Genomic DNA, 23495 nt, shown 5'->3' on the forward strand with positions numbered 1-23495 from the left:
CTTCGTTTGTTTCTTTCTTTCCAGATATTTTTCTTCATGCTACAACTAACGAGCAATCGGAGTGACTTATTTCCAATTTTCTAAGAAGATTAGAAGAATAAATTCGTCGAGATTCGAAGGGTCGCCTAGGCTTGCATCTCTATGAATATACGGATGTAATGTCAAATTCTTCTTTATAGTTTAAATACTGCAAAAATACACATTCCGAAGTGGGTCAATTTGGCCCGTTCGGTAGTTCTGGTGTTAAGGAAGGACTACAGACGTGTAATTGACTTTTCGGTGTCCTTTCCTGGGAATTGTGAGACTTCGTTGAAATTTTGATGGAGTTCGATTTTGGTCTGTGGGTTATGGAGAGTTGGTGGTCTCTAAGATAAACTTGTGTGGATTTTAATTGGGTAATTGTGGAAGGGAAGATTGGGAACGGATTGTTTCGAGTCACTTAGTAGTTCTAGTGTTGGTACTTTCAGTGTTTGTTAATGAAAGAATACTGGAAACCATGTAATTCCGGTTTATTCCTTTTATTTTACGCTACGATATGGATTGAACTGTTTACCGTTGTTCTAAGATTTCTTTGTGAACTATGATCGACACTACATTGCCATTGATAGTTTATTGATGAAAAGAATGAAATTTTGGGATATTCTATACAAATGGTTGCTCTGATTGTAATAGTTGATAACATGATAATATTTAAGAATAATATTTAACTTGAATTAAAAAGGATTGAGTAATATTTATGTTTGTTGAGTTCTGTTTGAAGACTGCACCACGAGTCGCACAGATATTGTAAAGCAAAGGGTTAACGAAATGTAACTTACCCTTTCGACAAATAAACAAAAATATTTCTAAAGAAATTAAACTCAGCTGTGTCACATATGGATTAAACGTGTTGGACAAATTCGAATTGTCGACGGATACACTACACACTTCATTCCCACGAACGGTTCATTCCTAGCTGGTGGAATTCGCGTCGTGTAGAGAATTTTGGAGCTAAACTATAAGAGGGACGAGTGCAATATTATAATTTTCAAAACATGAAAAAAATTGTCTAATAGAATTTAATATGATTCAATCCATTTTTATATTGCCTTTGATTCGTTGCAGCCAACAGTAGGAAAAATCAAATAATTATCGATTGTGCTTCTCTAGCTTTTCTGTTTCACATTCTAAAAAATAGGACAATTTTGTGGATTTTTTAACAACACAGCGGCATAATGATGATTTATTTGTTTCTGATTAGTTCTATTTTTAGATAATTAAAGTCGGAATGTGGAAGTTCATACATATACAACACATGAAAATCTATAAGAAATTATAATATAGAAGTTATAAGCATTAATGCCATTTATTTTACTGTCAAATATACATGAATGTCTATAATTTGATTAGAATTAATCTAATTTACGGTATTTTGAAGAGTTTTAAATCGTTACTGAGAAAAAAATACTGTAAACTGCTATATTGTTAATATTTCTATTACCGTGGCAAATTTAAATATAATCTGACGTATCAATGATCTGAATTCTTATTATATCCATATTGTGTCCGACGAAAGGTTAATCGAGAACCATCCGTGGAGCGTTGTCTATGAGATAAAAATAGAAAAACCAACGTACAGGTTGGTATTAATGGATCCTGCTGGCACGTTTGTTTGGAGATAGTTGTTAGAATTGAAAAAAGAAGATTCATAACCAAACAGACGAGAAGAAATCGCGTTGGGAGACGTTGCTTGTGACCTAATACAAATGTCAGTTTAAACTGAACTTTCAACTGAGTTAGAATTTCTTACATACGTTATAAATTCTGTCTATATATTATAACAGAGAAAGTAATTTACATTCTCAATGGAACATGTTATTTGAAACATGAAAATTAAAACATTAAAAATACGCTTAATTTAGATGTCGGTTCTTTATTCACTTCTCCCTATTTTTCAATATGCTAAAATTTCACCAAACTACAGCTTACATCATATTCGCAAAGCTAAATAACTACTACCAAAATTGGAAACTAAATAACCATCTATTTTCTTAACAGTCGGAATAGGGTTTTTTATAAAAATATTTATTTCTGTTACAAATGATAAGTTAATTAATGTGTATTGTAAAAATAAATGTATTTTTCCCGACAGTTTTTATTCAGGATATAAAACGGTAAACAACGTTATGTACAACAAGACTAAGGATTGGACACACGAACCTCTCTCACTCGTGCCTTATTAAAAACGAAAACAAACCAATGTGCAACACAGTGAACTCAATCGAACACATCACATCGTGCATTAAATACCAAAGGGAAAGAAGAAAATATCAAATAAAAAAAGAGTCTACAGAAGTAACCCGAACAGTTCATTCATGTTCTAATATCTTAAAATTTCTAAAATAAATCAGGATAGTACACTTAATTTAATCAACCATCCACAACTAAGGAATACACGATACAATCGAATACATAAATAATTATCTGCACAATATAAAATAGTTGCCAATGAGCCAATGGGATTGACGCAACTTATAATATACAATGGAAACAAAAAAAGAATATTATGTACAAGCGATTCTGTGTACACGTGATAAGTTTATTCAGGCCCGACTAACCGTACCGGCCGGCAAAAACCGAACGGAAAAGAAAAGAAATATTGTCAAGGGAGAGGCTGGCTGACATCCATTCGAAAATAGCAGGTGTCGTTAATTCTGGATCGCCGCGCAATATTCGGAGCAGCGAACTGTTAAGTCACGTAACTTAATATGCGTACGCGGTCGAAGTATCCGTACACCCCGGATTCCCGAGTTGGCTCCACTTTTTGGCACCTGCCGATGACAGGAATTTGATTCGCCAAAAACGCAACCGTTACGCAGTATCATACAGATTTTCGTGGAAACGCCGCGCCGCCTTGTTGTTAATTCCGACCAATAACCCCTTCTCGGGGTTGATTCTCGGAAAATAACGTAACCGATCGCAGTTTCGAATGGCAACTCGAAACAATAATTACGGAGTTGAAAGGCTACATATTTGCATATTTCATTAGTTTGACAAGGCAAAAATTATAGTTATATATATTATTAACACATTGCTTTCGAAAGTTTTTTATTGGGATATAGATGACACTTTTTAGAATTAATTTGAAGAGAAATCTCAAGTAAATCGAAGAACAAAGATATTTTATGTGAATGATTCACAGATTGGGTGCGTTATAGGAAGGTTAATATTAAACATCAAACTGTATGATTTAAAGAAAAAGATTTATAAGAAGAGAAGGTAATAATGAATATGAAGTTTGAATATAAATATTACGTAGTTTATTCAATATTAATATCGTAGACGATACTTTCTTAGGAAGTGGGGATTTCATAGAAAATATTCAATATACAGTAATGTTGTCTATTTTTCATGCGAAATATACTATATATATATATATATCTTTTTTGGATCAGTGCTAAAGTAATATCTCAAAATAATAAACTCATCTTCTCTCACGTTAGAACCTTCGAAATATAAGGTATGCAAAGTATTCGAATGAACAACATTGCTTCGAAGAGTTTCAATTCTAACGAAGAACCGTTACTCATTATATTTAATTTGACACAAATCATTTTCCACGAAACATCAATTAACACCTATCCGAATAATAAATGAAGATCTCAAACTTCGCAACGTTAAGTCGCACCACGAGTAGATATTTATTCTGGAGGATCGAAGATAAATCAAGAAATATTTCCTGTTTATCTATATCGTAAATCTCGCGTTTCGCTTGTCTATTTATTAACGTTATCCAGTAAAATATAGAGGCACTCGTAACTCGCAAGTACAAAAAAAAAGGCACAAAACAGCAGAGCCAACAACGTAACAGCCAATGTATAATACACAGGTGAACGATTGGTTCTAACATTATTAAGATAAACGGGATGGAACACCTTTTATCGGTCAAGATTTAATCGTTCCTGCGCCGAGCATTATTCTCACATTCAATCATCAATCATTGATTTTTCCCGCGCGAGACCTGGTTTCGCAATTAACATGTTCAACGCCACGTGGTTCGCTCACGATACTTCACTGAAAGGTTACAGCTTTTCTGTGGGTCAATGTCCGACTGAAATCAAGAAAAAAAAATCCAAGTGTGCATGACACAATATCATACGAGCATAGACTTTCTATTCGTGCCAAGGCTCGGTTAAACTATGCACGTTTACGTGAATTCGTTTTTGTACGCTGATTTACGGAGGTTGAACTTTATTGGAAATTACGTTTTCTTATTGATCTTTTAACTAGGAACGGCGAGTTGAAATGTCATCCAAGTTCTATTTCGTTTGTCAATAACTCATCGTTCTCGTGTTCATTTAATAAACAATTTTCGTGTTTCGTCAGAGTATGATACTCATAATAATATAAATTATGGAATGTTGTAGTGCATCATTGTATAGTGTTTACTACATTAATTTAATTCTTCTCGAATTGAATGTTCATGAATGTTCACGTTAGGAAAATACTCAGTTGAAAGGTTAAGGTTTTCGTTGCATTCGAAATAACGCGGTAATATACTGAGATCTGTATGCTATTTTTACTGTGTGGATTCTTAATTGGGTTTATTCGCAAATGCTTAAAATAGTGTGGTATTTATTAATACTCGCATGGCCATTGACCAGGGAGTTGCACGAATTTTATAACCTCCCAGTTGCAGTACTAATGAAGTGATTGTAGGAATGAACTCGTCTCGACAATTGTTTTAAAAAATAAAGCAATTGTTTTTTCTAGAAAATAATAATGAACAGTTTAAAGATCATTATAAACTAGTATAAAATGTTTTATTAGATTGACCAAAAATTATTGCCGAATTTTTCGCGGAAGTTTAAAAGCAAATAAATTAAATTTTAATATTTACGTTGTACTGCGAGGAAATGTTCCGTATTAAACAGATTTCGATAATTACTTTAGATTACCTAAATGCATGGGCAAGTTTTATTTCTTATTAAACGAACGAAATGGTAGCTGAAAACAACAGTTTGTATATTTTTGAATGATGAAGCAACCAGTAAACGTACAAATATTAACAAACATTAATCCTAAAAACGAATGAAAAAATGATTGAGAAGTTTGAAGAACTGAAAAATTATTAAAAAATTTTAAAAATTATTAAGACTAAGAAAGTACTTCAATGAATATTTTAATTGAATGTTCTATATCAGTCGAGGAAATAAAGAAATGTCAAAGTTACGCAAATATTCCGTACATGAGTAATTGCTAACAAAACAAGTTTATTTATTCAATCTGTTGAACGCGACTTGTTTTCCAACCGATAACAAAAGAAGAAAAACCAGAAGTTAGGAAGGACAAATGAGCGCGAAACGTAGGTTTTTGAAGAAATCCGGTCGGTGATAGTGGGGGCAATCAGGCAAAGGAGGAAATTGCAAGTATGATAATAGCGACATTCTTCCGTAATCCTAAACGCAACTGACTTAATCGCGTTGCCTCGCTGCGCAGTGCGATGAGCGTAGAAAGTTGCCATGCAGAAATTAAATTTCAAGCCTGTACAGTAACTTATTAAGCACATTTTAACAAATTAAAGCAATTTAAAATTATGCTATTGCAAAATATTATACTGAATTTTAGTATATTATATTATATTATATTATATTACATTATATTATATTATATTATATTACATTATATTATACTATATTATATTATATTATATTATATTATATTATATTATATTATATTATATTATACAATATTTCATTATATTTTATTATATTATATTATCTTTTTACAAATATTTTGTTAATTTCTAGTCCTACAAAATTAGAATTTAATAACATTTTTACATAATACTTTTGCGCAGTATCTACTAATAAATTCACCAATTAAAATTAATCGTAGCAATAAGTTTAATAATAAATGTACGCCCGGGTGCATGTAGTTATGGGAACCCACAAGTTGATGGCTGCATTAATGATAAATATGTAACCACTTATATAATAACAAAGTAATTTGCAGGTTATTACTGACTGTAAATTAGAATAATGTGTAAGTTACTTCTAATAAAGGAGCAATAATGAAGCCTTAATGAATAGACAACGCACAGAATTTGCAGTGAACATAGAATGTTGTATAACTACATTAACGTCCGTGAGACTATTAAAATTATACCATAGTAAACCAAATAATAAATAATTACTACATACATAACAAATCCATAAAAATTCAATTTTACATAAAATTATTAATTCATCATAGACGACATATCTTTACATATATATATATCTTCTTATTCGATTTCTGTAAACATAAAACTGGAAAAGGAACTTTATTTTGTTGTTTCCAAGACCCGAAATGATGTTCTTGCTTCATTAGTAAACAGCTTAGTAAAAAGGTACTGTAGTAAACAGCATTCTCGATTTTTCGGTACAGTAGAAAAGTCAAAGTAATTGTTATAGTCATTTTAATGACTTTCTGCCACTTTTCCGATATCCTACAAATATCATCGCAAAATTCGTTGGATTCGACGAAATGAAATAATTAACCGAAACTCACACGGTTTTTCTTCTTAATCGATTCTTTTAATTACGAAACTGTAAAAGAAATTTCATTATGGTTTATGTCCTTCGAGTCGAAAGCGTTCAGTTCCACGCCCGTATTCAAAGTTATCTGTGAAGACCATTGATGCCAACAGGAAGTACTTCAACGGTTCTTCAACCGTTTGTCAAATAGGCGACGCGCCGTCACGTCATGTCACACTGCCATTATCGTCTGGCCGCCGGTGACGATTCCATAAAAATTCGCTAAGATCTACTTTCTCTTTATATGGACAATTCCACCGTGAACTCGCTCGACCTCAAACGACCGACTTCAACGACCGCGAATGTCGTTCGTCCGACCGGAGACCACGTGGTCGCACAAGGTGTCAGTAAGACCAGCGTGACGCGAGGCGTCCTTCCGTGTCGTTACAGTTCGATTTCTGACATAGGATCCTCGCAAAGGAGAATTCCTCACATTTGTAGAGACCAGGATCTACTATGTAAAATAGAACATGGTGAGGATAGAATGCGGTGTGCAGAGAATTTCCCATTTCACTAGCTACTAGATACACATTTAACCCTCGGTTTACACGATAGGCTGAACACGGTTCCTCGAAAATCACGTGTAAATTGAAATCGTGCAGTTCAAGTCCACAATATACATTGAAAAGAAATACGGGTAACTCGCGTGTAACATGGTTGTTATACGAAACAAAGAACTAGTACAAAAGAGAGAGTTAAGTTCCAAAAATCAGAAAAACATAATAGTTTTAACAATTGTATTGAAACGAATATACCTTGTAATGTTGACATTACAATGACGTTGAACTTTCGCGCCTGAGCGTATAAAAGTTTCAGTCAATTAATCACTTAATTTTATTCCTCACTTTGCTATGCTACGAAGTAATTTGCTGTCACGAAGTCTTTCCTTTTTACTGCTCTGATGAAAAAAGGCACACGATAGTCTATAATTAATGAAAACCTTCGAGAATAATATGTAAATTGTTGTTCCAGTCTCGTTCCTACAAGTTATACTATGAGAAAACAAATTTGCATATGCATTCGCCATGATTAAACAGTTTCACGATATGCATTCTCATGAAAGGAGCACGTGCTCCTTACACAATCCCTGTATTTACCGTTCATAATCATACCACGAAACCGTATTCAGCATCCTTACTGCACTTAACGTCATAATGGCGGCTTTTCACGTACACGTGTCTTGATCCTCAAATCTACGTCCAGATTCAATTGCAATATCATATACGTTCCACGTTAATTTTTGCATAGAATGTCCAATAATTTGCGCAATAGAAAAAAATTGATTTTATATTAATAGTTAATAATAATAAACTAGAAGAAAAATGAATTCTACGTTCATTGCGAATCTACATCCGTTAAACTAAACCAAAAATAACGAATAATTATTAATAGTATTAAATCGTATATAAATACAACTTTAGTTTCTCTGAAAAGTTTACAAATAAATTAGTAAAGTACCATACCGACATATTCATTACCACGCAGGAAAAGTAAAATTAACTTTAGGTAAATTTCGACTGGAAGCCACAACACATAAGATATTCAAAAGATCAATTAATTGTACGCTAAGCAAATCAATATAAACAAATATAAGTAACCTTCGCACAACAATATGCAACTGCCATAAATCAATGAAAATGAATTAATAAATGATTAATAAAAATAAATGAAAGTTATTTATTTCCTAGAAATGAAAGAGAATTGCATCATCTTTCTATTCTCAGATCTACTTCAGAAATTTAGAATCTGTAATAGCAAAATAACATTTAATTTTAACCCAAAGAAATGAAATGGCATTTAAATTTGCTAACTGCTGACAGAGATCTTTGTCACGAATCAGACACGATAATATAAAGCAGAAAGTTTACTTTGCTGAACGAAATCCAGAAAAATTTGACAAAATCCCAACACCGCAAAGAACCATTTATATTTAATATAAATATTTATATAAACTGCTTCTATAAATATTTACATTCAATATAACATATTTCATCACAAAATTTACAAAAGTTCAAAAATGGATCGTATCCTAACGAGCACTTCATTCCATAACCGTGACGAGCACTGACAATAAATCTCGCAGGATAAGAAAGACTACCTGAACACAAAACTTTCGTCGAAGTGAACTGAAATTTCGACGGCTTCAGATGTTACTCCCTAAAACGTTTTATCCATTCTCGCAGGGATAGATCAATCGCATCGGACGAACCTGCCCGTCGCATCGTCTGGCTGCGTAATCGCGGATTACCGACTCCGTTTCGAGTCAGCCGCAAAAGAGACGATCGACAGGGGTGGATTATAAGGGCAGGACTATACGGACGTTTCACACGTAGAGCATCGCACGTCGTCTGTAGCAAGAAGAATTACAAATTGCACAGGCAACGCTCGTACAGGCGTGCATTCATATTATCCCTTTACACACGTAACGTTTCAATTCAGATAAATATTCATGTGGGCAATAAAACAGACGTACAGTAAAACTCCGTTTAACTCCTTAACGGAGAAATTCTCTCCGCGTGTAACGTTATATACGAACTTCAAGTCAACCATTACTCTTGTTTTTATTCGATTATCAATATCAAATTGTTAATATTCAATTTATCCTAATAGAAGCTTTTCGATTATATAGAAGAAATCAATTGCAATTCTATATAATGGCTGTTATAGTAATGTTCCTTAAATGGTTAAGAGGGGAATCTCATTTTATATAGAAATTAATCAATTCTTTAGTATCTTCTTTTTTAAATTATTCCGATCTGAGGATTTCATATCAAGATTACGATTATTATTATAAGTGCTGGTTATTATAGTTAATGATTCTTCAAAACAAAAATACTGAAGAATAAATCGAATTTGCGAAGATTCGAAGATCTAAATCGACGAGAATCAATTTTCCTAGAAACAATAGAATAAACTGTACCATAAATACCCACGAATGTGTTAGACTTGGAAAACGATTTTAAGTTGAAATCTTAAAAGGCGTCTTTTAACATCTACGGTAAAAATAGTATGGGCGAGTTATATTTTCGATATATGTAAAAGAAATCGAACTTTCTGACTCGTTGCACTAGAATACCCCTTCAAGCCCGAAGGAAATAGCCGCGCGCTATTATACTCGCTCCGAGAAATCGATACATCCGCGACGTAACGAGGAATAGGAGAAGCTATCCGTGGCGACGATCTCGCGGAACACATCGCGCGCGTCCCGTCCCTAAGCGGGAAACACGATCCTCTCGCTCCGCGGCGAAACCCGCGAGACCGTTCCGGCTATCGAGAATTCCGGGAAAACGCGTTAACCGGCGCGGACCGTTCGACCCCGGGAACGGAAATCGTTCGTTTCCACGGTGGAAACAGGAAATGAGGGACGGAATTGTATGCTGGTCGAAATATAGTCTGTTGCGAGTTTTCGCACTTAGGCAACCGCCTAACAAAGACTTCGACTATAACCTTTCTCATTATCATCGATTGAACTTATTTAACTGATTTGATTAAGGACTTTGTTTTATGAAAGCAAGAAAGATATTTGAGGAATTGCAAATAACTCAGATTCAAGACTTGCTAAGTAACAAAAAAAAAATGAACAAAATGAACGGTGATGAATTGCTAAGGGAAAAGTGGAAGATTTTCTCTTTCGGTTGGCTAAGTGTTAACTGCTACAGTGGCTCTGTCCCGCCGCTGACGAATTAGAAGTTTGTGCTAAAACATGAACAAAGACAGAAACTATCCATAATTTGAATGGTTGAACATTACAATGTAAGTGATAGGTACATGACAGTCCAACGTCCCAAGTCATCCACGAAGGAGAATGGAGATAAATGAAGATTTTGAGTGGACAGAGTACTGACGAATTGTATGTCAGTGCTGACACATGAACAGAAATATAAGCTATCCGTGATTTGAATAATTGAACATTATAGTGTAATTGATAGGTACATGGCGTTTCAACGTTGTAAGCTATGCACGAAAAAAATGCAAATAAAGGAAAATATTGAGCGGTCTGATAGGCTGACTGTAGCAGTGAACTCTTCTGTTGGAAACCAAAACGTCTGCATTTATTCAAGTTTTTATGATATTTTTGTGTAAAAATCGATGTGAAAATATTCAAAAAACGGAGATTCGAAAAATTTGAAAAATAAGACAAAATTTAAATCACGTAATCCTAGCGTTAATGAACTGAACAAGGAAACTGAATATGATCGGACTTATTTACGTTACAACCCAATGGTCCTTTAGAATGGTACTATAGTAACGCGGAAGTAACACCGTTACGTTTTTCTAGTTTTTTTCCGCCTTAATCTCGCGTTCTCGTGTTCTTACGAACATTCTTGAATTTAAGAAAGGTATAAAATTATTACTGACACATACCTTTTCATTATTGTTTCAAACATGAAAACGAAATATAAATCGGAGCAAAGTTATGCTAAAAGGTAATAAACATTATAATGCTTACTGAATGCTTCGTTTTTCGTGCCCTAGAATCAGTGAATCATTCATGAAGTAAATGTGTAAAATACGTAGTCTAAAAATGGTTAATTACTCCTTGCAAATATTACTTCTCTTATGAACAAATTCCGGAAACTCGAGAATGGAATGAATTTCAAAACAAAGTAACATTTTCGATTAACAACTTCGTTTTTGTTACACAGAAAACAATTTCATTATTTTATAATTACTTAGTAAGTCTCTATAATGCGAGCCTAAAAACATTTTTCTATAGTGATGACAGAAAATAGTACACATTTTACTTTGTTTTAAAGCGACAAAAGTATAAAATATTCTTCATTGTATACACGTGTAGAATAACTTCGAGAGAAAAAGAAAATGATAAGCCTACAATACAGTACAAGTAGTAAGAACAAAAAAATAACTATAAATTCTACCCCTGTTCGTTCGTACATATTTCAACAAGCTGAAATATTAAATCAACGGAATGTTCTCCGGTATATTCAACGTTCACTGACATATAGAAGTACGGTAACAAGTTTTCTATCAAACTACACAATTCTACAACGTCTACATAAAAAAACTAAACTTTCATGTATCTTTAACTGACTAACTAAGTAACTTTCATTCTAACAAAACTCGCATTCAAGACAAAGAATTCCTTAACAATTTCGGCACTAAGCATATTCCCCAGTCCTTTCCCAAACGCTCCAAGCTAGAAACCTAAACCAGAAGCCCAACCACAGAATCCCTTATCCAACGTTCGTATTTAAAAAAGCGTGCCCTGCGCCAAGATCAAGCGTCTCGGCCACCGGTCGTTCGAATCTTTTCTACCTGAACCTATCCCGAAGCCAGCCCCCGACTTTTATTTCCGTAACAAAACGCGTCCGCGTCCCGACAGGCACGCGAGAGCCGCGTACCCGTCGCGCCGACAAGCGGTCCCGATCAAACCGATCGAGCCGATCATGCTCTCTTTGTACGCAAATATAACAATGGCACGATACGCGGGGAGGAAGGGTCAGGGGACCGGCAAAGTCTCTAGAACCAAGAGAATCACGCGACGCGAAACGGCAACACTGCCTCGAGGACAGGGTTCCCGGAGAGTCCTGTCCAGGTGATAGGGAGCAAAAAGGCTAACTTACCAAAACGTATATCCACTCTCCGGCGTCGATCGAGGGTCCAGGGCGACGGGCCGGGTCCCCAGCACGTGGCGATCAATCACAAAAACGCGTCGAAACTGGTCCGGTGTCGCGAAGGCAGTCACCATAACAATGGTCACGGAACCCGTCTCGCTAGGAGAAGAACGGTAGCGAAGCGAGACGATCAATCGAACCACCGAGCATCATCGTCGCGAGCCGCACCACGCTGGCACACCACCGCGTAACACCGAACTCCTTCCGCGCTGCCGGCACATAATATCCCTCTGCTCTGCGTTTCGTCGGATGCCCGCGCGCGTGTGTCTCGCCGCCGGTTCTCCGGCTGGGACCGAGCAGCGACGGCGGCCGGCCAACTCTTCGCGAGCTTGGCTCGGGACGAGGTGCGGCGGTTGCGCTCCCGCGACGTGCATCGGACGATGCGGCGTACGGGGACGGCTATTCCTCGGGTTCCTTGGTCTCTCGCTGGGAAACCGCGTCGTCGGCCAGAGAAGGATGGAGAGCGAACAGGCGGCGAAGGAACTGGGGAAGTTAGGACTGTAAGGAGAATAGGACTGTTCGGGTAAGTCGAGATCGTGTGTCGCATAGAAGAGAAGGATCAACAGGGTAGGTGGGGGAGAACTAGTGGTACTGGGGGGGAATAAAGAAACGGTTGGAGGATGATGGGCACGAGCGTGCTGCGAGGGGAGAGAAAAGTATCGGGAAGAAGCCTACGGCCGGCTGACCCAGAGCTCTCTATAGGCCGGTTGCCGAAGATGCGTTCAGGGATCGCTTCAGGTTTTTTGGGAGAAGAGCAACGGGGCAAGGGGAGGGAAGAGGTCCCTTGGTCGTGCCCCGAGCGAAGGGAACGGTGCACGGCGGGACAAGGCCGATGGAAGAAGAAGGCACTGCTGGCTAGAAAAGGAGGACGGGAGCAAAGTTGGAGCAAGGTGCGCGCCACTGCGTCCGTCCACCGACGGCGACCGTGGAACGGCGAACTCTGCCGGTTTGTGCAGCCGGCAGCCAGCTGGTGCGCTCCAACACGCTACGAAGCCCGTCGTTCGCGGCCGAACGGCCGCCTTCGGCAAAGATCGGCTTCAAACAAAACTACAAACTTCGCCCGGCCCCCTTCGCCCCGACTAGCCCCTCGGCTGAGCTCTCTGTCCAGCGCCTCCTGTTGCTTGGCTCGACGCGCGCGCGCACGAGTTAGAGCACTCGGGTAGAGGTATTGCGATGATACTCTCTGCCCGGAGAACACTGATGCGCTTCTGCCGTCCCTACCTCGCTGCCCCTCTTCCTTTGAGTTTCTTGCTCCTGGCAGCGACCAGGATCAGGACGCTCTTGGATTTTCTTGCACGTGAGTTTTCTACCGAGATTCTTCTCTCCGGGATGCTAGCTCGACGGACACCCTGCCACCGGCGTCCTTTCACGCGTCACGCTCGATGATCGCGGATTTATTTTGTGCGGAATACTGTGACAACGTTTCAGCTTATTGGAATGGGACTTAGGGATTCGGTGGAATTCGCTTTCGGGATTTTTTTCGAGAGTTAGATACGCTATAGTGGGATAGAGTAGGTATTTAACGTTGCTTTAGCAGCTGTGTATTTTAGAAGCTTTTGTTGTAAGAATATGAATTTAAGTTTCGTAGTAAACTGTTGTTCGTAGTAAAATATTGAGCTGTAGTTGTGTTAAACAACGCTGATCGTGTTTTGGAGTAAAAAGCAGAATATACTTCGGATGGTGAAGGATTCAGGACTTGGATCGCAAAAATGGGTTAAAAGAGTAGGCGAGGAATCGAATTGATCGAAATGAAAATCGAAAATTTGTTGAATTCTATATTGTAGTCTCGCAGCACTGGCTACTTCATTTTTTGTATTGCTAAAAGTTGAACTAATGACAGCTGTTTTAAAATTTCGTATTGAATTTTGTCAGTAAAATTGTTCGTTTTATTGTGTATGAGATCATAGGTATAATTATTTTTCTGGAACAAATTTATCTATTTCTTTATTTGGATGAAGTACTGCGTAATATATTGTAATGAAATATTCAATGAAATAATTACGAGAGCTGACGACATGCTACAGTGCAATCCCTGCACATCGAAGCCCGATACGTTAATATCTTTCGACAAGTCATGCAAGTAGTATCATCACGCAGCGAGCTACTCGAACGATTAATTAGGGGCTAAAAAGCTTTAACCGACCACTTTCTGTCATCCAATAATTATTGTTTTCTCTTTCAAGTTTCGAAACGGTTGAACAACTGTTACATTTATAAATTACATTTTCAATTGAGAACTATCCTCGTCGAAACTCAGTCAACTAATTTCTATCGATTATTTTAACGAATCACTGATACTTACGAAAAACAATAAAAATACAAAATTCTAATTCGAATAAAGTTTTGCAAATGGTAAATCCTTTATGGTTAACTGCACGAAAAATGATTTTCAATTTCGAAGATAATTCTTTGTAAAAAAATAACATGAATAATTAACATGCATCTGGATTTTTAATGTTAAGTGCGAGATACGATATTACTTTAAAACATTCTTTTCTGCAATTAATCAATAAAACTGCAGATTGGAAATTGTAAGTATTTATACGTGTACGTATGTAGATTTAGATGTATATATCCTAATCAAACATTTATTATTTCATAAAATACTATTTAACATATAAATTTATAAATAAAAACAGACTGCGTATATTTTAAATATAGCAGACTTCCCTGTTTAGATTGTTCAGCATTAAATGTAGACATAACAATTTGGTCTATAACAGAACGCAGGAGGTTCGACCTGAAAGGGCTCCAATTCACTATACAGAAACGTGTTCTGTTTTCGATTGATCTCATTGGGGTTTGGGAGACCAAGATTCGGAGGTGGGATAAGGTTATTGTATGCAAGGGAATTTGCAGTACGAAGGGCTTGAACTCCCCATACGCGTGAGTTTTATTCCCGTACCGTTGTATTGGGGTTTCTAAAGACCACGATCAAGAGAGTGGATAAAGTTGAATGACCGGGGGATGTTGAAATAATAAGGTTATTTCGCCTCCAATACTCTTTGTATCGCACAAATTCTAACGCATTTGTCTTCTTTTTTGTGCCATTGGAGTGGAAGTAAAAACTTTTCCAGGATATTACTTGCAATCAAAGCTGATGGAGAGTAATAAACATTTTGATGTCTGTACTTTACATTAATCAACAGACTCTGTTAATTTGGTCTTAATAAACGAGTTGCAAAAACAGTATTTATGGAAAAGGTTGCTGACAGTGGCATAAATAGGAACAATTATAAGAGAATGGTGTAACGTACAAATTTGTGTTTTAATTTAAGACTGTAAGGCAAACGTACCAATAACTAACCAGTTAAGGTTATATAAATATAACTATTTAATATAAATATTTTAATATAAATATTAATATAAAATATGTAATGTAGATATTTATATGTATGTTATAAATATGCTGCCCTTATAGACTGAACTAATTAGTTATTGATGCATTCATCTTATATCTTGGTCAGACAAATGTGGATAAAATACATAATAAGTTATTATTATCTGAAATTTGCAATAAATGTTTGTAATCCTTAACTTGAATAAATATACTGTTTAACAAGAAAAACTTATATTCTACTTATGTTTGAAAAAATTAAATTATGGCACATGCACTACACAGACGACTGCATGCCATCATCTTCCAATATTGCTAGTGACACATTTGTCTACGTAATATTTTGTCACGCAGCTTAGTTATTTTGTGTAATTGTTTCAAGTAACAAACGGAAAACAGTTAAAACCTAATTTTCCAAATTATTTGGAACTACGCAATCCTTGTATCATTTAAAAAAGACTGAAAAATAAGCAGAGAAAAAGATGGTTAACCGTCTTAGATAAGGGTCAACATTTAGAAGCCCATTCGAAAAGGTACTAAATGTGTTTGAAACGCCTGCGAGCTGTTACGTAAGCTTTCGTCGAAGTTTCATCGAGTTATAAACGAAGCGTAGGCTGAGAGGAGAAACGTTCCCAGCCGAAGTTTTTGATAGACCGATAAGAAACAGTTTGTATACGGAAGAAAGAGCGATAATGGGGTAAACGCGTGATCGTTAAAGAAATTGCGACCTGTCGTGAAATAAAACGGTTATTATTAAAGCCTGGTTGTACTGGAACTGATGGAGTGGTTTGCAAAAGAAATCACGATCCAAAAAAGAGCATCTGGTTCAACCAACAGTTTCTTTTTAATCACTTAATAGTGTGATATCGATCGTATTATATCATTGCCTCTATCTAAAGCAAATAAAGTATATTAACAAAAATTATTCTTAATCGAAATCTATGTCTGAATGATAATTCTTTGTAATTTCAAACAAATTATTCTACCTCTTTAATTCATTAATGCTTTACATAATAATTTATCTTTGTTCCGTTGAGTAATGATTCACATAATATTTATTAACTGTCCACTGTAACAAATTCTTAATATTAAATTTTATCCATGGAACGTATATGTTTATAAGATGTACATTTATATAAATTTATTATACCTAAAAGTTTTATGTAAATGTTTAGTTTATACAGTTATGTAACTAGGAGTTTAATTGGAGGTCACAAATTTTCTTGGAAACACAGATGTAAAATGATGATAGTGGACAAAAAATTTCACCCCATTCGAGATAGCACTAGATAAAAGCGTTTACTTTGGAACAGACTTTCATTACAGTTCTCTAAAAGAAGATGTCGGTACCCTTTTCTAATAACAAAAATTTTAGATTACCAGGTGCGTCATAAAATAAGCCAACAATTTCGAAATTCCTGAAATACGTGTAACTGAAATTTGTAGAGATATCAAATGCCTCTGAGAGATATACTTCTCATACAAAGCGTTGAAACAAGAATAATATATATTATACTTGTTTAAACATGTTAAACAAATTGATTCACCAATACGGAAACTCAATTAAAGTCTCAATAGATGCGCCTTAGGAGTTTTTACGGAGGAATTTCAAAAAAGTTGATTAAACTGCTCGGTGATGTTAGTTTTAAAGAGAAACATAAAACTGGGCGCACATCGCCACCTCTTCCCCCGCGAGTTCGCTCGGTGCGTTTCGTCCGCGACGAAACAGATTTGTCCACTCGACTCATTTTACAATGGCGCATTAATCACGGGGCAATAATCTATTTGTCAGGCGGACCGGTGAAACGAACGCGGCGGAGACACCTCTGCACTCCGCCAAAAGCGAAACGCGTCGCATCGCGAGGAACAAGGGGGTGCACACGGTAAAATCGTAAGAGACTGAATGACAAATTGAACGCACGGTTGCCCCATTCAATGGGAGCTACGACTTCTGACATTTCATTTGTTAACAATAAGGAAGCTTTTGATTTCACTCGATTACGAGCCATGCGTTCGCATGTTTCGTCCACTTCCTGTATTCGAGGATCCGTTCTCCGATGGAAACATACGGTTTCGAACGAACATTTTTACAGGAATGCAAATACCAGATTGATGTACGGTCTTGTATTTTATGCGAGTTTGATAAAAATATTGTGGAAGTTCAATTGTATATTTCAAAAATTGAAGTATTTTTGTGAAAGATTATTAGTCAAAATCATTGAATAGAACACGCTACTGTTAAGTATGGAGTTGATCGAAACAAAAATCGACAATTTGAAAGTTTGATCTAGAAAAAAAGATCAATATGAATTCATACAAAACATCAGCTGGTGTACTAATCTTATAAGAATGACAATAATTCTTGTACAAACGTAAAATATCATTTTTTTGGTAATATACCGGAAGAGTGAAATTGTATTAGGATTTGTAAGATACCAGAAGGATTAATTACTGCGGGAAACCTTAATTGTCCGTTGTCTGCTTCATAAAATATGTATCTTCAACTTCGTGAGATTTTCAGGGGTATTGGTTTAATCAGCGTGTGAAGTTGCGCATGGAGGAAAGGTATAAAACGAATCTCGATGAGCATTCGGTATACCGTGGAAGTCGATGGTACAGGTTTTTGCATAGAAAACAACCACTAAATAGCACGATGGAGGAAATCGTTGATCTAATTTATGAAGAGTCGACGTCTGATGAGTTGTTTTGATGATATCTCAACGCTTTCACACAAACTAGACATAAATCCTTCCTCGCTGATAAGAATCTTATGTCCGAAACACTCGACTATGGAAACAAGTTGATGTTGCAAAGTGCTGATCAGTCTTAATAATTCAATGAAACATTTATTACAATAATGAAAGTAACAGTATAATAGGGATAAATATAGAAACAAACAAAGTAAAATGTAACACCAATAAAACCACAATGATCTCCAAAAAGGAATATAAGTTGTATACGTTCGAATATTAAAAATGGAAATAATTAAATATTCAAAACATATTCGTAATAGAAAATATAAAAAATTTAAGTAATTGCAATTATTTGTTTCAAACCTGAATATACGACAAAAATACAATTAAAATAGAATTTACAGGTGTACATAATTGAAATGTGTTCTGAAGGTTTAACAACCTCTTACAAAACGACAGATTTGCGTTTATCTGTTTCATGGACGTCGTTAAAACAATGAAAAAACTAACGGGAAGTATAATTGAATTAAAATTATTGGTTAATTATTTACTCATTATAATCATTGGTTATTTATTTATGAGTTATAATCACTGATTATTTAATTATTAGTTACAATTATGGATTGATAATTATAATTATTATCATAACTGAACTAACGATTTGTAATTTTTCCGATTATTTATCGTATCGGCAAGTTTTAACTAAAATACTAGTGCTGGGTGGATTTTCCTTAAGGAAATATTGATGCTGCCAAGTCGTTTATGATGCAACAGAATAGTTACTCGCTTGCCAGTGACAGATGAAGTATTATATTCCATACAATATCGTAGTGACCAAGAGCTAGACGCGACGAGCAGAGTCGCGGCGGATGCAACCATCACAGTGAATCTTACTAATTAAGGAAGTAGACACGCTATGGTGAATGTAGCACGTCGCGTCGATAAAGGATAGCGGCGCGTTAATACAGAGCCTAATTACTCAACAGAGCCTATTGTTACGAATTAAGTGCGCTGCGAAACCCGCTTGATTTTTGGAAACGACTGCAACACGTTCTTACAATTCTTGATACACTATTTTCCGACTACTGGCGCGCTCGTTGCACACGCACCGATTCATGCAATCGTGAAAGCACAGTATGTTTTCCATTATTATACACGCATCGTACTCACTCTGTTTTCTGAAAATGTTTATACTTTAGAAATACTTTCAATATGACAGAAATGAAGTATAAAAGTTTGTTACTTGAGTCCTCGTTTTGAAGATCATTAATCTAGCTACAAGTTCTGAATCTGGATTTTGCCGGCAATATTTCAAACGAAGAAGTTTCATTTAACATTTTTAATTCACTTGATTCATTTGATTGTAACAATAGTTACACCCAGTATATACTGTTCAAAGTGTGACAAAAGACAGGTCATTCTACAATCTTTGCTTAAATTATAGAACCTATTTCTTATACGGTAAAAAATATGGAAAACAAAAATTCTACAAGATTTTGCACTTACAGTGGTAGACAGTAAGATGCTCGTTTGTTCCACAGGAAAACAATATTTCTATAGAGCAACTCAAGGTTTTACTTTCCGTTTCCTGTGCCCACAGTAAAGCGTTCAAATGACGGCTGTGATTTAAATCGCCCACGGACGCATTGAATTCTGAAATGAAATTATTTACAACAAGGGAAAGTTCTGTTCCAGGAGATTCTAAGCTTTTCTTAGAAAGTACTGCTTCACCACGGGCGAATCTGCGTCGTGCGAAAGTTCGACACAATACAATCGACTGTCGTAAGTCGAAAATAAAATCCTGTAATACAGCCAGACGCAATATTGATGTAAGTGACTCTCGTAAAAGTGCTCGCAGAAGAACGAACGTGGGAAGTGGCACCCGGAAATGATTAAGGAACAATAATGTGACGTAGCTAGTGTGACGAAACAAGCTTCGGCTGCGTTGATCAAATTTTCAAGCTGCAAATGCGATATATGCAATTTAATATAAACATATTATCGTCCACAATGAAAATACGAGCAACTGAATTCTTTGTATACGAATCAGTTGATTCGAACAATTAAGTTTTCATTAATACTGAAGAACAATTTATGGAACAAATTTATTTATTATTTTAAAATATCGTCTCAGATTTGTGATGTTTAATTTGTATTTTGAAAAAGTAAACAACACTTAGATTTGTCAAATTGAGTTTCAAATTTTCATCGTGTTTCTTCTATTATCAATCCGTAATTTCTAAAGTAAGCTAGATGTCAAATAAGTATCAAATTCTTTTCTTTTTATAATAAATTATAAATGATAAAGAGAAATACTGCCAGACAGCAATAAAAACGTTGTTTCACTTCTTCCACTCAATATCTAAACCGAATAAAAAGGAAACAGAGTGAAGATGAAAATATAGAACACGATATGCAATGGGTTATTAAAGTAATTGCTACAACAAATATTGACTTTTCATTGCCTGTTACTTGAATAAATTGTACCGATCTTGTAATACTTCAACGAATACCGGTTCGATGCTACGCGTACCGAAGATACTACAATCTCCTCGTCGAACATGATCGAGACAATTTCAAGTTCGAAGGACCTGATTCGATCCATCGAATCAGTCAGTTTAACGGAACTTGTTTTAATTTTTCGTTAATGGCTATGGTATATATTACATCATGGCCTACAAGTGACTGGACATTGTAAGCATATTATTCTACTTTATTTTTATATAGACTACTGATTTTTAACGCACATAACACGTTTGTTAAGAGTATTTATCAGAATTAAGCAATTATTGGATGCTAATTTTAGCATACTCTCTAGAATGGTGTAACTCTAAGGAAAAGTTATGATACTGACGAAATAGAAAATTCAGAATGTATACTGAAAATCGAAGAGGAATTATTAGAGAGAATTATAAGAAATTCATAGTAGTATAAATTAATTTACAAATTTCGTTTTCGAAACTTTCAAAGCATTACCCGATGAATTCCTATTCTCCATTGACCCATCCACAAACCCAACTTCTAAACACGACCGCATTTACATAGTATCGACAAAATGAAATGAAATCATTTGAAAAATATCATTCGCAAAGTCTCGAAAGCCTCAGCCAATCAATCCCAGTTCCCCACTCACCGATGTCAGCAACCCGACAGATTCTGAACCCGAGTGAAGACCTATTTCCATCCATCCGGCGCGAATCAAGCAAAACGCGGATCGCAAGATCAACAATCTCGCAGACGATCGTTCCAACAAACAAACTCAGCCCCGAGGCCAGAAACAATGCACCGTGCGTCCGTGCATGCTCGGCGCATCCGTTGCAGGAACTTCCTATACGCGCTCGATCGGAGCTAACGAAGGCGGCCGCGGCGAACGAAATCAATTTCAATCAATCTAACGAGCCATGTGTAAAATTGCAAGCTAGGCCTAGGATCCTTCGGGACCGACGATCGCGGCGGAACGGACGATCCGCCATTCCGGAGCGCACGCCGCTAACCGCCATGAGCAAAACGGCGTACGATATGAAAACAGGTTGCGCGTTGAATACGCGGCGGCGGCGGCGGCCGCGGCTTGTCGTACACTAGCCAGCGAGATCCCGCGACTTGTCGTTAACTTGCCCGCGGTAATAAATCAACCCGGCAATAGGAAGCCGGGGACGTTCAACAGTCAAATAGTCACGTGTTAACATAATCGGGTACACTGGAGAGCGAATAATAAAGCTAGGCGTGCGTCTGTCCAAGACTACCGGGAGCAGAAGGGGTAGACACACTCTGCAGGCTCTTTCATGCCCTGAGGAACGTCTGTCAAGCTAAAAGTGCAGAAGGGCAAGAGGAAGACGTCCACTCACCACCGGAAATTCAAAAGGTTATGAAACTTCGTGTGTAAGTTGAGTAAGTCAAGCTTAACTCTTAATACTATTCCTACCACGACCGGTCAAATGACCGTTTTTAAAATTTCGATTAGATTTTCCTATATACAACGTAATTAAATCGCCTTTAAACTTCACGACTTTTCCTCAAATATACGTATAATACATTTTTCAATATTCAATATGCAAGCAAACGTTTCATTTCCGATCTATAGTTCCATTCGGACTATTAATTCTGCAATGAATAGAACAGGATACAACAATAAAAATCCCTTTTACAAGGTCAGTATGAATTTTGCGAGCACTTGCTTATATCCTTCTCTATCAAATGAAAAGTATAAAATCTCCCTGTGGTGGTTGTGACACGACCATTTGTAGTACCCTGTACACCGACTTTTCATAAAGTTATTCCATCTTGAACTCGAGTAATTTTTCAATGGAAGTGATCCGATACTTAAATTTGCTCACTAGAATATTCATGAAATGGTAAAAACTTAAAATGGTAAAAACTCGAGTAATTTTCAATGGAAATGATCCCGTGCTTTAACTTTGCTCGCCAGAATATTCATTAAATGGTAAAGACTTAAAACGGTAAAAACTCGAGCGATTTTTCAAAGGAAGTGATCTGATTCTTAAATCTGCTTACCAGAATATTTATTAAACGGTGAAGACTTAAAATGGCAGGAACTCGAGTAATTTTTCAACGAAAATTTTCTGATATTTCAATCTTGCTCGCTAGCGCAAATACTTATTAAATGGCGAAGACTTTCATGGACACCTAACCTAAAAAAAGAGGAGGGGGACGGTCAGCGGAGCTCGCACGCTTCGGGAAACCGGCGCGGCAAGAGCAGAGAAACGGAACCGACACGGCGGAATGCGCGATTAATTATCGATGTCTGGTCGAATTACGTCCCGACTTAGATTTCGTGATAAACGCGGCCGGGGGTAGTAACTCGCTGCCTCGATGATAATTTCGTTCCTTTTGGCTGAGGTTGAGAGGCTCGCAGCGGACGGTAATGCGAGCCGATCGACCCGTGCTTAAAGACCCTCTACCGGAGATGTCATTAAGATTGTTGAAACTTCTTTGGTTTCTCTATTCACGTTTCAACGGGATGGCGGGACGCGTTGTCCCTGCAGAAAAGGTATTGGCGAATCACTGGGGGAATGTCGGGTTTTTAGCGGTAGCTATCCGGGAACGAGAATTTTTTAAAGTGTTAACCTTCAATACTAGATTTACGAGACGAGACAGTTTGACTTGTATCGAATTTTATAAACGTTATCTGGTAAATGTTTGGGTAAATTTTCATTGATACAATTTTAATTGGCGCGAAAATGTTGCCTAATAACACATTTTTAGCACTAGAATTAACGTACCAGTAAAACTGACTGGTTTCGATTTTCTTGTT

The 23495-nt window shown here is 36.5% G+C and overlaps 1 protein-coding gene and 1 long non-coding RNA gene across 6 annotated transcripts in view; one reads left to right on the forward strand and one right to left on the reverse strand.

The window, feature by feature from the left end:
- Window positions 1–23495, reverse strand: part of LOC116427342 (klarsicht protein) — a 256385-nt gene that overhangs the window by 189491 nt on the left and 43399 nt on the right. The window lies entirely within an intron of this gene.
- On the forward strand, window positions 22024–22970 carry LOC143174394 (uncharacterized). Its single transcript, XR_012998274.1, has 3 exons — window positions 22024–22111; window positions 22305–22371; window positions 22829–22970. It is a non-coding gene; the product is annotated as an uncharacterized LOC143174394 (long non-coding RNA).

Source organism: Nomia melanderi, chromosome 3 (genome assembly GCF_051020985.1).
Source record: "Nomia melanderi isolate GNS246 chromosome 3, iyNomMela1, whole genome shotgun sequence".
NCBI lineage: Eukaryota > Metazoa > Arthropoda > Insecta > Hymenoptera > Halictidae > Nomia > Nomia melanderi.